An 18,427-nucleotide genomic window follows, 5' to 3' on the forward strand; every position below is an offset into this window, starting at 1 on the left:
GGGCACGAGACCACATATGGTTAGGAATGTACATTGTGGGCTCGTACGGGCGCGCCATTATTGGAGTTGTACAGGAGGCGCGCGTCGCAAGCCAGAACTCACGCCTTGGCAGCAAGGGGAGATGGACCGGCAGGTGAAGGTGCCACCTGCCAGATGTCAGGGATGTCCACCCTCACCCGTCAAAGTCCCGTACCGCAAGGCGCACCCTGCACCCAAAACTATCGTCCTTCATGTTCGGCCACCTGTGCCAATAAAATGAAGGCCTCCATCACTACCAAGTAAGTGAAAAATCTATCACTAAATCCATAAGTGTTTACCCATACTTTTTACTTCGATTATTGACTTGATAGTCGGAGCATTTTAGACAGACACCGCACCGTTTTCAAGTTTTCTGGTTGCAGGCTCATTTGCTCATTGGTTATGCCCACTTCTGAGGGGCACATGAACCTCTCCAAAACTCGCCAACAACAGTTGGCCTAAATCGACATTTTCAAGCTAAAATAGAAAGCTTGTTTCCCTAGTTAAGACACAAAAACAATGTCTTCCGAACAAAGAATCATTGTTCGAGCAGTCTCTGTTGATGAGGAACGTCGGCACAATAAACCTACAGTTAAAGCGATACCTACTCCCCCTACTCCTTACAAGCCCGGGGAGCCAGAGAGGTAAGCCATCCACTTGGCCCGTTAGGCTAGTGTTGGGATATTCTCTACACCAAAAGATAAGTGTAACGTCCTAGGATTTTCAGCATTCAAACAGGGAACGTTACTAAAGCCACTTAAAAAGTATCACTCGTACTAGAGAATTAAACCACTAGAAATACAAACTTGGACAATTCTCACCACGCTTCTGCTGCGCTACTCTGATTAATAACACTTACATAAGCTGACACTAAACAAAACAAACAATGCTAAAGTTCTAACGAACTCAAATCCTTCTCAGTTAATAATTTAGTAACAATCCAACCTCATAGAAAATTTTCACCGCAATCTTCACTAATCAAAAATCATCCACTACACAAAACTAACTTTCTCAAATAGCAGCGAAGAGAATGCTAATTCAAGTTCGGCTTGAACAAATGTATTATCCTGATAAATATCCTCACATCGTCAAAGTTCAAGTAGCTAAACAAAATGTATGTTCTCAAAAGAATAGTGCACTGTCAACCCTAACACATCCTTTAAAAAATGGAACTTAACAACCCAATTTAATAATCTCAAAACATACTCAGTTACAAATAAACAACTATAACTATCCTATCCAAATTTAAAACTTAACGACGCAGCGTTATCTCTCTAGTCAAGTTCCTCCTCGCCATCACCATCCCAAGAGCTAGCTCGATACCTGTAACGCCCCAGGATTTTATATATCATTCTAGGCAACGCTAAATAATTCACCTGGCTAGCTTTAACTCTAAACATGCGATAAACAACTCCCTGGGAAAATAATTTAAACGAAATAAAACTTCGACTCCCATATGTTCTGTCAGAAATACAAATGTCACAAACTGTCAGGACTTCGCCCTCCGTAGGCAATTTAAAAACAGAAACATCTCATATCCGCCTTAGTGGCAAAAATTCATAAATAAATAAAACAACCGTACACCTAAACTCCAACGACGACAGTGACGCGTTTACCAGCAACATCCATAACAAATAAAGTAGTTCTAAAGAATACAAAATTTCCTCCGCGGTTCACACCTAGCAATAACATAAATCTCAATGCTACTCGTACCCAACGACCCTTCCCTCTATCCTCACTAACTAAGCTAGTGATCCTTCCTCGGTCAAGCCCTCTCCACGTCATCACCGCGGTCGACCCTGTTCACACCTGAAAACATATAAGGGTAAAAAGGGGAGGGTGAGTACATAAGGTACTCCGTAAGTAGCACTTCCTAACTAGCACAAAAATCATGCTCACAGTCACGACATAAAGAATAAAACGATAGCAAGGCAATCAAATAAGCAGTGAAAGATAGCAAACAATAACTAGACATTTACAGACAACAACCATGCGTCGAAACTACCAAGACCACAACCCATGATTCACTAGCCCTTGTCTCATGGTACTAAACCTTCCTCTACACCCACCTGTGTTACTCCCCGCTTAACTTCTCGAGGCATGACGGCTCTTGACATTTATTCCCAAGTCACTGTACCCCCTCCTTCTCCAGTACTTGATGTTCGACCTTGTCATTTATTCCCAAGGCCTAGCACCACTACTTCGCAAGCACCACTCTACTTTTATCCCTCAAGCCTAACTGCTCGAGTCGCATTGACCCTTGATATTTATCCCCAAGGCCTCAATACTCCTCTACAGAAACTTGACGTTCGGCCTTGCCATTTATTCCCAAGGCCTGAACTGTGCACCGGTCCTTGTCGTTTATTCCCAAGGTACCGATGACTTCCCAGCGTATTGGTCCTTGACATTTATCCCAAGACCCCAATACACGTTTACAGAGATTTGACGTTCGGCCTTGTCATTTATTCCCAAGGCCACTACTCAGGGCTTTGAACCTTCAAGCGATTTATATGCATTTTTCAGGTCAGAACACCCGTGGTTAACGGACTATCAACCTGTCCCTTTACCCTTCCCCCTTCACCACTTCACTAACCCTTCCATGACCACCTACAAGTAAAACTCCCACATTCTAAATCACTGCACCGTTTACAAGCATGTTGTTCCACGTAATAAACAAAATACATCCAACAGCTCACAACCAGAACAATATGAATTAATCGGTATAACCACGCTAGCATTTCATTTACATCCCATTTGCAAAACGTCATGAGCCAGTTACTTCTAACTACAACAGTTCAGAACCTACTAGTCACCTACACCAAGAAGAACAGGAAGCATGTTTCCTCAAAAGTATTCAATAATAGAAAGACGGCAACAAGATCGCTAGAAATCCACAAATCAAACTAACAATCCCTACATGCTCATTTAAATTATTTTAACAAGAAAAAGAACAGCATCAAAACCATTCCGTTAACGCTAAATAACGCACGCACTCGCCCCCTGGTGCTACTTACTCAACCACGTCTTTAAGTTTGCGTCGATCTCACACCTAAGCACCAAAAACAGAATAATACAGCAATTTAAATGTACTGTTCAGCCTTCGAAAAACGACTCTACGAGGGTTCAAAGGGCTCATTACCGCAAAACGACTTCGTGTAGGTGTGGGTAAATTAGATCTAGCTTGCGAAGGTGTGGGTAACGTAAATCGGGCTTCGAACGGATGAAGATAATCGCCGAACACCACCAAAACACTGCTGTCCACGTTTTTGCAGCAGCGAAAAGTGCCCAAAACGACCTCCAACGGCTTCGTTTTGATGTCCGTTACTACAAAACAACTTCGCTTAGGTGTGGGTATTCCAAATCGATTTTGTTTGGATGTGGGTAATCCAAATCTAACTTAGAACAAATGTGGGTCAAAGAAAAGTTATCGGGTTTCACGGATCTAAGCTAATCGAGGTTGTTAGGCTCGTTGGATCGGAGAAGGGACGCCGCGAAAACAGCCTCACGTGTATCGATGCCGCCTGCAGCTGCCCGAACGTCACGCGCCGCCGCTGCCCGTCGCACGCCGCTCCTGCCCGTCGCACGCTGCCGCCGTCTGCCGCTGCCCAACGCCGCGCTGCTGCTGTCCCGTCGTCGGTGCTGCTTCGTCGGAGAAAGAAATCCGGATTGGGGGGGGCTGGCGGCTTCAAACGAAAGGGAAGGGTGGAAGAAGATGAGGAAGGAGAACAAGATGGGCTAGGGTTGTTTTGTTTTAATTCCCCTTTTTCTTTTGTTTTGCAACATAAACTCACTTGGGCTAGTTTCTTTTGTTTAAGGCCCATTTACCCAAACACTCCTTGTTAACAAAACCAATAATATAATTTCGTAGTTGGTCCAATGGTCCAGAGCAAGTGTCACATAGCGGAATCCGTACTAAACCATAACTTAATAAATACCATACGCTACTAACTCACCACTAACTCTGTAACAATACACACTAGCCGAGATGCCACATTTAAATTAAATAAAGCTCACTGATGAGTCAAATAAAATAAAAAAAATGAAATCAATAAATAAATCAATAAACAAAAATCTATTTTGTTATAAAATTTTTCGGAACTCGGGGCAAGCTAACCTGAGTAACGCGGGGCGTTACAATACCTGCAAAACTAGAGGGGGAAAAAGAAGGATGAGTACAACCACAGTATTTAGTAAGCAGCCCTTATCTGAAGGATCACGCACAAATAGCATGCCTATACAACGTGTCATGCTTATCAAAGAGTCAACACATCATGCTTATCATTAATCTCGAGCCTTAAATGAAATAAACATATTTCAAGAAGCAGTTTATGTATAAGTTTAACTAAAAAATGTACCATACATGTCAAACTCAGCCTCACATGTTAACTCACTAGTGCTCTTTCTTGATTCCTCCAAGACTTACTCCTTCGAGTCGTACCGACCCCTGACCTCGCGTAGCTAAAGCATCGAAACTTCTCTACGGTGCTTGGTGTTGGACCTTGACATTTATCCCCAAAGCCTCAACTACTACTCAACGTATTGGTCCTTGGCCTCCAAGCAACTCCTAACCTATCACACTATGTTAGTCCTCCAAGTCTAACTTCTCGAATCGTATCGGCTCTTGCCATTTATCCCCAAGGCCTGACACTCATCTACAGAGGCTTGGCGTTCGACCTTGTCATTTATCCCCAAGGCTTCAAACTCTGCATCACATTATGTTAGTTCTACAAGTCTAACTCATCGAATCGTATCGGCCCTTGCCATTTATCCCCAAGGCCCGACACTCATTTACAGAGGCTTGGCGTTCGACCTTGCCATTTATCCCCGAGGCTTCAAACTGTGCATCACATTATGTTAGTTCCCCAAGTCTAACTCCTCGAATCGTATCGGTCCTTGCCATTTATCCCCAAGTCCCGACACTCATCTACAGAAACTTGGCGTTCGACCTTGTCATTTATCCCCAAAGCCTTGAACTGTGCATCGACCGTTGACATTTATCCCCAAGGTATCGACGACTACTCAACGTATTGGTCATTGACCACCACCACATCAAGACCCAATACTAATTCAACAAAATAGAATCACCGTGCCGACCCCCGACCCTTTGTACCCGGAGCCTCGACACTCATCTCTACCAAGTTGGGGTATCGATCCCCGACCTTTGCACCTGGAGCCTCGATACCCAACTAGTGACGTGCCAGCCTTTTTGGCCCTGTTAGTTCTCCATTTACTTTGTTACATCCCGGAACTCTCACCAGAGTCCTACTACATACTTTCCAGGTCATGACCCATGCAGAAATTATCTCACAACAATGGACGTAACCTATGTCACTATCAACCAGACATGCCCATCCAACATCACGAGGACACCCTTCTCTCAACACTCAGCATGCTTTACACACCACATCACAGATAATTCACAAAAGAGACGTAACCGACATATATCCATATACGCATCCAACACTCTAAAAATTTCATAGTAATCAGAACACAACCTAACCTATTCACTTCATTAAAGACCAAACTCTCACCAGAGTCCTACTACATACTTTCTAGGCCATTACCCATGCAGCACTCAACTCACAATAAAACCAGCATGCTTCCAGAACCAAAAACAGTAAGCTAAAAATGAAATGACAGGTCCACATGCATGCGCAACACAACAGATTTCTCCCACATTATTTCAGTATGCTTTTATGAACACAACCATACAACGATAAAACCATTCATAATCCATAATGCTTTCAGAAATACCACTAAGCATCAAATCCAACAATGCAAAGCAAATCAATTATAAACAACCGGAACCAACATGATTTCATTCAAACTACTTACAGTCATTAGCCAATATTCACAAAGACACAATCAACTTACATATTAATAAATAATAAACACACCGAAAGCACCAAACAATTCATACATATTCATACAACAAACATCCCCCAAGTAAGAACTACTTACACAATGCCCATAACACTACTAAGCTTGCCGAAGGATTCCCTAAAACAAACGAGATTACATTTGCATTAGAAATCCATTGGAAACACTTAAATTAAATGAAACCAAGCTTGAGGTGATTCGTTACCTACTAACTCACACTAAAATCTCTTGGGTTAGGAGTGGGTCGATGTCGAAAGAGCTCGACACTTCAAAACTGAGTTCGAAAAGTCTCAGGCTTGCTGGTCCTATGCCGAAAAGAAATGGGTAACTCAAATCAACCTTCGTTTGAGTGTCGGTAACTAATATCTAACTCGAGCAAGGGTGGGTAACGTAGATCGGGTTTCAAACGGGTGTGGGTAAGTGCCAAACACCACAAAACTGCTGTTGTCCACTTGCAGCAGAGGAACACGTCGAAACAACTTCCAACGACTTCGTTTTGTTATCCGTTACTACAAAACGACTTCGCTTAGGTGTAGGTAACTCTTATCTAACTCAAGCAAGGGTGGGTAACGTAAATCGGGCATTGAACGGGTGTGGGTAAGTGCCAAACACCACGAAACTGCTGCTGTCCACGTTTTGCAGTAGAGGAACGCGCCGAAATGACTTCCAACGATTTTGTTTTGTTGTCCGTTACCACAAAACGACTTCGCTTATGTGTGGGTAGCTTAGATCTAGTTTGGGTAGATGTGGGTAAGGGTCGAATATCGCTGGAATGAAGAAAAACAATACTAGAAATGTTGCTGTCCACGTTTTGCAGCAGAGGAAAACGCTCCAAATCCTCCTCTGACGCTGCTGAATGCTAAAGCAAACGTCCGGGTCACCCCATGGAGATCTGGGCTCAAACCACCGTGGGTCGACAGATCTGAACGAGGAGAGGCTGTCGTCGGCTGTCGAACTCCAACCAATTTCGTCAACAGCGCGGATGGGAGCTGAAAACGCGTGAGTTTGTCGCACCGCCTAGAAGAGGGATGGGTCTTCTGCTACCACCATACGTCGCTGCCAGGGACGCCGATTGCTGCCGCTACCTCGCCGGAGAATACAAGGAAGAGGGGAGGGCGGCTGAAACATAAGACAATGGAGTGGTGGGCGGCTAAGGCATCACGAAAATAGGGGGAGGAAGAAGAGACTTTGGGTTTCTTAATTTTTTTTTTGTTTTAATTTTGTTTTTCTTTTATTTTCTTTTTATCAAAAAGTAATGGCCCAAATAAAAACCATATTCTAAGCCCTTGTAAAAACAAAATATAGAGTTTTCTTAATCTTTTTTTTTTCAAAAAGGAAAACTCATTAAAAGAAAGGTTTGAGAAATTTATTTTAATGATTAACTAAATTTTTTTAAAACCGAAGAATCAAATCAAAAAGGGAAAATTACATTTCTAAAACTTTGAATTAGGACTTAATTCAAAACCTCTTTGTAAAAATTGAAAACTTAATTTATCTTTGTCTAACGAAATTAAACTTAAATTCTAATTGAATTCCTCAACTTCGAAACTAAAAAAAATCCAAGAATTTAATTTATCCAAAAGAGAGAAGTCCAAAGGCACAATTCAAATCTTAAAATAAAAATAACCTGAAAAGTCGGGGCTTTACAATAAGAGACATGTGCAAGCATACACGATCAGAAGTAATACAAGAAAGTAATTCCAAGGTCAAATCCTCAAGAACTTTTTCTTTCAAAATTAATTGGAAATTAAATGGTTCAAATTGCAATTGAGTTTTATGGATAAAAATGAGCGATAAAATATTATTTGGGGTTGCACTTATCAACAAATAAACAAAACACAACCCCTCTTCTTCTACCTTAGTTTTGAGAGAAATAATACACTAGAGAAAAAACCGCAAGGTGCTACTTGACACTTTATGGAAATATGAGTTATACTCTTTCACAAACCGCTTTTGGATGTTGCAGAGCCTAGGGTAACCTACTATCATATGTCTATGTGTGAATACAATCCTATAACGTAATTATTAATTCATTTGCTTTTATGGGTTTGAGGACTTATGTCTAGGATTGTGGTTTATGTCCTTATGTCTAAGTCACATCTTGTAACGTCCCCAAATTTTCAACAACACATGTGAGACATGTTACTAAAACCACCTATAAAGTACAACCCAAGCAACGGAAAATACTGAACCCTTAACAAGATAGTACTTTAATAACTATGTTAAGTTTCAAACCATAAACTATCAGCTAAACGAATCTTAAACTCTCAAATAACAACGAAGCAAGAACTAGCTTATTTTTTTTAAAAAAAATATTAATTATTAACTTCAATAACTTTCAACCCCACCGTTCAAACAACTAAACAAAACTAAACTTTCAGGTTTTAAAAATAAAATTAAGAATAACAAAATGAAAATTAAACTAAAAAAAGAAACAACTGCAATTATCCTATCCAAAGTGAAAATTAAACGACGCAGTGTTATATGTGTAGGATCGATATGGCAACACTAGAGAATGGTGAATAGGGTTGCGTACCAACTTTAAGGTTTTAAAAATAAAATTAAGAATAACAAAAATCAAATAACATTTTAATACACAAATTAAAAGAGTAGAGAGAGTTGACATAAAAATTTTTTTATAGTGGTTCGAAAATTTCTACTCCACTCCTCAAGGCTCTTTAGGTATTTTACTGCGTCGATATACGGATGAGAACCAAACCGATCGACTCTCTTTTGTCCTAGGCTAAAGCGAAACCCACGATCCTTTTAACTAGTTCGGGATCTAACCAATTGTGTTTTCTCACAACACAAGACGTACCCACACCTTAGTACAAAACCCAAAATGTAAAATAAGCAATGCAAATAAAGTACCTCACTAAGGTGGATTTACACATTTCGCACTAAAGCAATAGCTAAAACGCTACACTCTAATGTATCTATCACAAAAAAAAATGGATAACTTTTTGTTTGGAGAGAATGAAAATTTGGGAGTAAAATAATTTGATGGGAGAAAGATGTTTGATTTGATAATTCGTGTAGAGGATGGTGAAAATTGGTGGCTTTTAATGGAGTTTCGAGGATGAATTTTTGCCATTGGATTTAGGACAACAAGGATGAACGGTGTAGATTTTTGAAATGAAATAAAGATAATATTGGAAAATGGGAGAAATTGTGGGGATTGAAAAAGAATTTATCAAGATTGAAGATAATTTGTGGATTGAGAGAAATTTGTGGAAATTATTAGATTATTCAAATTTGAATGTGCCACATGTCGTCCTCTTATTCACTTCATTGTTGGATTTCACATCAGCAAATATATGACCTCTTGATGCCACCTATCAACTTATGAGTGGTCCACTTGGCCACATCATTTGCGACATTTGCTTTTTATCCATAAAGTATTCATTTGAACTCCAATTCGAGTGATTCAAAATGTGTTGGATTCTCTTTTCGAGCTTTATGCAATGTGACACTTTGAAACACTAAAAGTATTAGTAAATAAAGTTTGTTATCATCAAAATATTTGGCATGATTGATGCTCGTAGAGCTAACAATATGGTTCTTCTATTCAAGTCTCCTCCTCGCCATCACCATTCTCGTGAGCTACCTCGTCGTTAGCAAAATCTGAGGGAAAAAGGGGAGAGGTGGGTACAACCACTGGTACTCACTAAACATCCCTTACTTGAAGGGTCACGTACAAATAAAATGCTTTAAAAAAGTTCAAACGACATGCTCAACAAATCATCGTGCTTTACATAATTAAAATATACACCTAACTAAACACGCAACCTACATGCCAAATCCAAGCCTCACATCACAACTCACCGGTTCTCTTTCCTATTCCTCCAAAACTTACTACGTCGACTCTTAACCACACATAGCTAAGGCCTTGACACTCATATTTGTCCAAAGTTAGCGTATGGACCCTCGACCATTTACCTGGAACCTTGATACCCAACTACTAACGTATCAGTTCTCTAGCCGTGATACTCACCAATTCACTTCATAACAAAACCAAACCAAAGTTCTACTACATGCTCTCTAAGCCATGACCCATGCAGCATTCAACTCATAATTAATTCAGTACGCTTCTACAAACATAGACAAGAATGTTATCAACGAAACAATATGTCTATCAAGCTTTCGTAGTATACTCACAATCATTTCAGTATGCTTTTATGAACACAACCATACGACAATATAACTATCAATAATCCAGACACACATCAAACACACCAACAATTCTCATAATAGTTAGGGCACAACTTGTGGGAGAATTTGTTGGGACTGTTGAAGAAAGATAATGAAATATATTGAGGGTCGAGCTTATGAGTATTCTTAAGGGGATTGGAGATGTAACAAAAATCAAGTGGAAATGGGTTTCTTGGTTGAGAAAAATAAAGAAAATATAGAGGAAGGAGGAAGAAGAAAGGGTAGAGAAAGGGAGAAAATCCGTGTGTTTGAACGGATAAGAAAGAAGAATAGGAGGGGTTGTTGATGGAAGAGAGAGAAAGAAATTTGTGGCTTAAAATTTAAGCAATAAGAAAAAAAAATGCTTAAAGGAAAACGAGATTCACGTAGGTTTTTGGAAAGGAGAAGAAATTGAATTGTTTATTGTGAACCCACTTGTAAGCTGGTAGTAAGACAGAGAAGAAGTGGGTCTTAATGAAGAAAAAGAACGAGTTGTTACATGCATAATTGGTTTTATTTTGAAGATACCGTTTGGAATTAAGTTTATGTTGGAATTAAGTGAATTAATTTGGTATTGGGATGATATTTTAGGTCGGACATAAGTTGGAGACATGAACGACCTAGTTTGAAAGATTTGTGAGTGGTTACTTTATTAAACGTTTTTTTATATTTTTATTGGATTTGTGATTGGTTATTTTATTAGATTTTTTATAGCATCTATTAATATAGAATTTCAAGAAATTATATATATTATGTATGTTTTAGTATTTTTGCTGAAAATGAAAGAAAATGTGTTTTTTTTTTAGGATTTTAGAAATGTGTTATTATTTTGAAAAATGTTTTATGATTTCAGAGAAATGTTTGAGAAAGTTATGAAATGTTATTTAGAAAGAGATTTCATAATTTATTTCAGAGTTTTGGGAACTGTTGTTTAGAAGGAAAGATTTTAGAAATGATTTGAGAAAGTTCGAAAAGTTCTTAGAAAGAGGAAAAGAAGAATTTTAGAACATTTTTCAGACCACCATGTTATTGAATCCAGATGATTACATGTATGATGTATGAATGTGTTTCTATAGTATACCTAGAAATAGAAGGTCTTTTGGACCATTTGGTTCCGTCCGTTGACAGAATTATTCTGCTGTGTGTATTGAGATTACTCTGCGTCAGTAGACCACAATAGAATGTGGATACATGCGTGGTGTTAAGTTTTCTCTAGTTTATTTATGTTTAAATAAGAATGTTTTACATGTTTTTAGAATGTGCTTTTAGAGCAAATCAAGAAGCTGGTGTAACTAGATCGCACTGGACATAGGGGAATGTCACGGCAATTAGAGCCACATCCAGATTCTAAATCCTGGTCCGAATCCTAGGCTTGGAAGCATTGCTTGTTGGTTGTTTTGGAAGTATTGTTACAAGATTTTTATGAGAAAGTTTACTTATTCCAAGTTTTTATGAGTTTTATAATGTTTTTAAGAGCTTGAATTCCAACTATTTATGAAATAAGTTTTATGAGATTATTTTCTTATTAACTAACAACTCATTGAGTTTTTCATCTCACTCTTTATTTTTTATTTTTCCCCCAGGTTGTACCTGAGTTTCAAGGATAAAGTAGATCAACTTCTGCCACCTAAATAGTTCAAAAGTTACATAACATTTTGTACGTATACGTAGTGTTCTTGTAAAAAGTTTTATATTTATACCAGGTTGACAGAGTAGAATGTTTAGAATGGATGTAAGAAAGGATGTTCTGTAAAGATTATTATTTTATTATGCATCCACTCAGAGCTTGTTGTTAAAGTTTCAGGTCAAAGGTAATAAGTTGACCATGGACTCTGTAGTTAGTTGGGGTCTGTGGTCTGCGCGACTCGTTCTAGGACTAGTAGGTATTTTGAGACGGGTCGTTACATTATTAATAAAAATTATTTTATTATTTATTTGCATTACTCGTATTCAAATAAACTAAGATTTAAAGTTATTTAATGTAACTGAAACAATATATATATGATATACAATATATATTTAATATACATTGTATATTTTTGATATACAGTATATAAACAATATATATTCGATATACAAGTGGATAATGTTCTAGTAATAACCTAAATGGTCTATAGTACATGGATAAGGTTGGGTACATTATCCTAGTAACACTATGGATACGACCTGTTTTGTAATAGTTACAAATGACTTTATCTAGGTCGTTCATGTAGAGACATGTGAGTGAGGGCATCATATACAATGGTTTTGTATAAGATCGAACTGTGAAATAATTAATCATTGGCTCTAACACCATTAGTCAATACATTGTTATCTCATAGGATGACTAGGTAACTCGATTAAGAGTTATGAACTCTTGCCTACAAGGGATCGTCCTTTGATTTGTATAAGTGAGAGTGGTTCGAGTTGCCGACTTAATAATCCTACTATTTTGGGGGCGAAACTGAGTAGGGAGCTGGAAACATAACTACGCAATATGAAATTCACTCCTTACCAACTTTAGAGAAGTAGATGAGTGTTCACTTACATGGTGACTACGGGACTTGAACAAGGGGCCCACCCTCTCATTGGCCTAAGAGGGACTTCTGGTTATTGATCGGACCATAACCGTGTTGTTCATTAGAGGAGTAGTGGTATATTGGGAGCAAGAATTAACTTAGGGGTAAAACGGTAATTTGACACAGCTAGAGCTACGAGCACTCGTGAATGATTGACTTGCCGTTAATTGTCGTACATCTATGGACACAAAAATATTCTACAATGAGAAGAGTGCAGTTGCAACAGGTACTATTTCACTAAGTTTTATCTCTTTTTAAGTGCTTGTTGGGACTCTCCTCTTTTCCTTGGAATCACCGTTGTAGCATCATTTTTCAAACAAGTGATAATAAGTGATATGATCATAATTGGTCTCAAGTCCTTAGAACTAAGTCAAGATAAGAAGACAGCTCCACCGCACACAAAATGCCCAAAGTGAAAGGCACGTCAAGCGTGTGTGCCCCACACTAGGCATGTCATCGCACCCCGCACTCCCAACAGCCTGTTGCGCACCTTCTCTAGCCAGGTGCTAACCTCGCAACGCCCATCCGAATGTGTCAGCGCCCGTGCACCCCCTATCGCAAGTACTCAAGCGCCCCATGTCGCTAGTGCCCACGCGTCCCATACCTTACCCCTGCCACACACCCCTACCTCACCTACCGCACGTACACCCCAGCACGCCCACCTTGTCCGCGTCCATCCGCCCGCCCAGCACTCACGCCTGCACATCGCCAATGCCTTCACCAACATCCACACCTGCCAGCCCTCACACGCCGCCTGCCTTCGCTCGTACGCATGCCTGCCCAGTGTCCTGACTATATATGCCACGCGCACGTCTACCCATCGCCCAGCATTCGGGCTCTCACACGTTCCTGCCAAGCCTCTCATCTGTCCAGTGTGTGCCCACAATGACGCCACCCCATGCGACCGCCCACTCTATTCATTTTAAGGGAATTATTTCCTTTATATTTTTCTTGGTTTTATTTGATCAAAATACATTTAAGGAATAACTTCCCTGGTTTGATTAGTACGTTGGTGGATTTTAGGAAAAGATCTTTATTTGATTTTCACTTAGTATATTTTATTTTTATCAAAATTAGTTAGAAATGATTGCCTTACTTGATTGGCAAGTTGGCAATTTAAGGGAAATATAATTCAATTATTTGTTTTATTTTATTTTTAGGTTTATTTTCATTTTACAATTTTCTTGTTAAGGTCATTGGCCTTAGCCTATAAATAGGCTTGCACCACTCTTGTATTTCACACCTTTGAACCTTTGATTGAAATAGAATTGAGAGTTTTCTCATCCCTTTGTTGTGTGCAAACTCTGCGCCCCCCTCCCCCCCTCTCCCCCAAATATTGATTTTCTTTGTGTAGTTGAACTAATTAGGATCTCATATTTTACCCCTCGGAGCATGCTTGTTTGATTGGTTATCAAACTCGTGGAGTGTTTCCAGACTCGAGCATAGTGAGTATTCTACCTGCTCAAGGTAACGACAGCAAAGGTAATCCATCTAACCCTTAGCCTTTCGGGTTGAATCAGTTGTACGATTGGATTCAAGTGGCTTGTGGCTCGAGTATTCCAATACGCTTTGGTTGTCATGTATCAATTTAGTAGATGTAATATAAAAAATGTAATATGCATACGAATAATATAATCTAGGACAAAAAATATAACTTACAATATAAGTTTCTTTAATATAAACGTCTAAATTATTTGATTTAAATAGAGAATAAATTTTTAATTTAAAAAATAGAGAATCGAAAAACAAAGAAAAATAAAAGGGAAAAAACAAAGAAAACATAACTTAGAAAAAACAAATGAAATATGGAAAAAAAAAGTAACAACATTTCGTTATTCGCGAGATTCGAACAACTAACTTGAAGGCTAAGTGCACGCTTGAACCATAGGGAGAAACAGAAAAAACGAAAAAAACTACTTTTTATGGGATCCAAAATTTAGTCTCTTTTTTTGTAAACATGACACGACTCGTCCCAGAACACCTACTAGTTCAAGAACAGACCACACCGACCATGGACCCCACTAGGTGCCGAGTCTATAGTCGAAAATCTTCTAGACTTTTAAACTAACTTTTAACATCACTTCTATTATTAAATTCTTTCTAAATACACTACTCAGGATGTAACTACAAATGATATGCAATTCCTTAATGACTCTGGGTGGCAGAAGCTGGTCCACTCTCTCTTTGAAACTCAGATACAACCTACGGGGAAAACAAAGGGTAAAGAGAGCTAAAAAGCTCAGTGGGTGGTAAGTTAATACAAAAAATAATATTGTAAAACTTCTTTCATAGACTGAAGTTTCGAAGTTCTGCAAAAAAAAAAAAAAACTTTATAAAACCGTTCTAATAAATATTCTCATTAAATCTCATAAAACTTGAGAAACTAAAACTTATAAATACTTTCTCATAATAAACGTGTAACAGCATGCATAACCTAAATAAATTTGTAAATCGTTCTCCTGAAACATTAAATAGAACTAGGAAAACACTTTCTAATAACATATAAAACATTTTCTTTCAACCAATAAATAGGTTCAGAAAACTTAACACCACACATGTATCCACATTCTATTCTGGTCTACTAGCGTAGAGTAATCTCAATATGCACAGCAGAATAATTCTCTTTCTGGTCTACTGGCATAGAGTAATCTCAATATACACATCAGAATAATTCTTTCAACGCACGGAGTAAAATGGTCTCAAAGACCTTCTATTTCTGGGTATACTATAGAAACACATTCATATAGCATATGAGTAATCACCTGGATACAATAACATGGTGGTTTGAAAACTTCTTTCTCAATCTCATAGAAAGTTCTAAAATTCTTCTTTTCTTCTTTCTAATAACTTTTCTTTTCCAAACCGCTTCTAAAATATTTCTTTCTAACTTTCTCAAATCTTTCTTTCTAAAAACTTCTTACAATCATCTAAAGACATAAAACATTTATAATTCTTATCAAATACAATTATTCCCAAAACATTTCTAAAATCCTTCTGTCTAACATCATTTCAGGAAACTTCAAACATTCCTCTGGAATCATATAGTATTAATAAACTCTCATATTCAACCCAGCTTCTTTCATTCTAAATCAAACATTTCTTATACTTCACACATTTTTCTAAATCACAAAACATTTCTCCAGATTTTATGCATCTCCAAAATCTCAAACAACCAGAGTTGTTTTCTAAATTCTCAGACACATTCATAAATTCTCAGAACATTTCTAAAACAATTCTTTCTAACACATTTTCTTTGATTCTCAGCAGAGATGCTAAAACATACATAATATATACTTTCTTGAAATTCTATCATAATATATTCTAAAAACATTTCTAAAATAAACCACTCACAAATCCTTAGAATCGGAACGTCCTTTGCTTCAATTTCTACCCGACCTGAAATATCGATTTGATACGAAATTAACTCACTTAATTCCATTTCAACATAAACTTAATTCAAACTGTAATCACAATAATTTCAAAATAACTCAATTATCCAAATTCCCCGTTCTCTCTCTTCATTTAAAACCATCACTCTTCTCTTTTATATCACCTTACACATGTGGGTCCCACAATCCACCCAGTCTTCTTCTTTTCCATGTCAATCTCACATGACAAGGCCCCATTTTTAAGTATCTCCTTTTTATTCTTGATATTTAGTTTTAATTCAAACAATTTTCTCTTTCCTCCATCAACAACCCATAATCATCCTCTTATTCCTTCTCCATTCAAACCCACGGCTTTCTCCAACACCATTCACCTTTCTACCAATTCTTCTAACCAACACAAACACTCTTCAATTTTTCTAGCAACCCACAAATAAACTCTACCATTTAGTTCCACATTGTAAAACAGTTCAAAATCTTCTTTTCCCCCTAAACAATTTCTTAAGCATAACTTGAAAAACTCACAAAACCAATATTGGTCAGCACCTCCTAATCTTTTAAGGAGAAAGTAAATCCAACCTGTTTAAGTTTCAAATGATTTCTTAACTCAAACACAACAATGCATAAAACCCTAACCCACTCCTATTTCCTTCCTAATCTTCAAATAAAACCAGTTTAATTACCTAAATTTGCCGCTCTCCATGGTGGAGCTCTCCAACAGCATAATCGAAAACAATCTCAGCCTCTATTTCTCAGCAGTTTTGTGAAGCCCTTGCTACCTCTCTCCCCTGTTCTTTCTCTTTTTCCCCTTCGTTTTCTCTATCTCTATTCTTTTTCTCTCTCCTCTTTCTTTCTTCGTTTCGTTTCGTTTCTTTCCTTTCCTTTTCTATTCTTTTCTTTTTTTTAAAACATGTCACACACACACGCCAACCTCACACTACACACACGTGTCCCCAAAATTCCATTTTTCACTTTTCTTTTTTTCAAAAGACCAAAATACCCTTCAAACTAAAATTCCAATTTTTTTATTTTTTATTTCTTTCTTTCTTTTTTTCTTTTCAATTTCCTTATATTCTTCTTTTTACTTAAAACGAAATCAAACGGTCCTTACAAAATATTTCTCAGAATTTAGAAATTAGAAATAGGATGGGTTACCAAACATGTTCATTTCTAAAAAAAATGAGAAACGTAAACGAGAATCAGGAAGCGAGAGTGTTACCAAACAGAACCTAAATAAAAACATTTCTAATAGATTTCGATTCTTCCGCCATTTTTGGTACTTCAGAGAGATCCATCATCCATGGAAGAAAGGAAGAAAATAACAAAGATCAAGAAAAAAAGGAAAGAAAATAACAAAGATCAAGAAAAAGGAAAATTTGTTACATTATTTAATTTAATTAAAGAATGCTTTTGCTAACTCCTCTTGATACTTGCCTATATAAGAATTTTTGGGATTGGTGGAGCCAAACCAGAATCCGAGCGAAAAATAATTGAAAGAATAAAGAATGAATGATTTGAAGTGAAGCTACATGGGCACGCTGACCGAGGAGGTAACGTTGAGACGCTCCATCAAAGCATCTCAACATTGTCAATGCCGGAGGATCATGGACATTGTCAATGCCGGAGGATCATGCTGCAGGAGTCGGAGTGTTGAGACGCTGGGGACAACATCTCAACGCTACCGCGAGGAGGGGCGCACATTGGGCATTCTGTCCATAGAGGTGAGACGCTATGGAGAACATCTCAAGGCCGCAACTTAAGTTGTTATAATACCATCGTTTTGTCTTAGGGTTTTAGGCAGTCTTGTGATTAACATTGTAGCTAAATTTTGAGGGCGTTGGCAGCACAGAGAGGGCAAACAAGATCATTGTTTGGGGTAATTAGTTATCGTTGTTTCTTGAGTTTGTCCTTCTTTGTGGATAAGTATAGTGTGTTAATATACTTAGAAGCTTATGGCTTTTGTTGGGACTTCTAAAGAGTTAATATCTTAGCGGAAGACTGGACATAGTCAATATAAGGTGAACCAGTATAATTCTGTATGTTGTGTCATTTATGCGCTTTCCTTAATCTCTTGTTGTGTATGATTAACTAGTTAACTGTATATAACTGTGGATGAGGAAATTGTTTGTAGCCTAATTTTCCAACAAATTCCAAAATATTCATACGATATTTCAAGAAATCGGGTGAGAGTTGGGAGTTCTGTTGAGCGATGAAGTCAAGAGAAGGTGTTCCTCTTTCAAAAGTTTAATTTTCTTTTTCTAAGTCCTAAACCATTATAAATTTGAACCGAATAGAACCAAAGTTGAACTGAATTGAATCGATTAAGCCAATTTAATTTAAACACATTGATTATAGTTGGCGGCCACGTCAACTTTGTGTGTAAACAATTTTATA

General features: G+C 37.9%; 2 long non-coding RNA genes across 2 annotated transcripts; both read right to left on the reverse strand.

Moving 5' to 3' along the window:
• Window positions 1-1,094: 1,094 nt before the first annotated feature.
• Window positions 1,095-5,972, reverse strand: LOC148208569 (uncharacterized). Its single transcript, XR_015788433.1, has 3 exons — window positions 3,158-5,972; window positions 3,033-3,067; window positions 1,095-1,827 (listed from the first exon to the last, which is right to left on the reverse strand). It is a non-coding gene; the product is annotated as an uncharacterized LOC148208569 (long non-coding RNA).
• An 8,576-nt stretch (window positions 5,973-14,548) lies between these two features.
• Window positions 14,549-16,924, reverse strand: LOC111025301 (uncharacterized). Its single transcript, XR_002603500.2, has 3 exons — window positions 16,717-16,924; window positions 15,999-16,043; window positions 14,549-14,849 (listed from the first exon to the last, which is right to left on the reverse strand). It is a non-coding gene; the product is annotated as an uncharacterized LOC111025301 (long non-coding RNA).
• Between the last annotated feature and the right edge of the window lie 1,503 nt (window positions 16,925-18,427).

The sequence above is a fragment of the Momordica charantia genome (genome assembly GCF_013281855.1).
Source record: "Momordica charantia cultivar OHB3-1 chromosome 10 unlocalized genomic scaffold, Mcharantia_2.0 BLBB01000010.1, whole genome shotgun sequence".
NCBI classification, from domain to species: domain Eukaryota; kingdom Viridiplantae; phylum Streptophyta; class Magnoliopsida; order Cucurbitales; family Cucurbitaceae; genus Momordica; species Momordica charantia.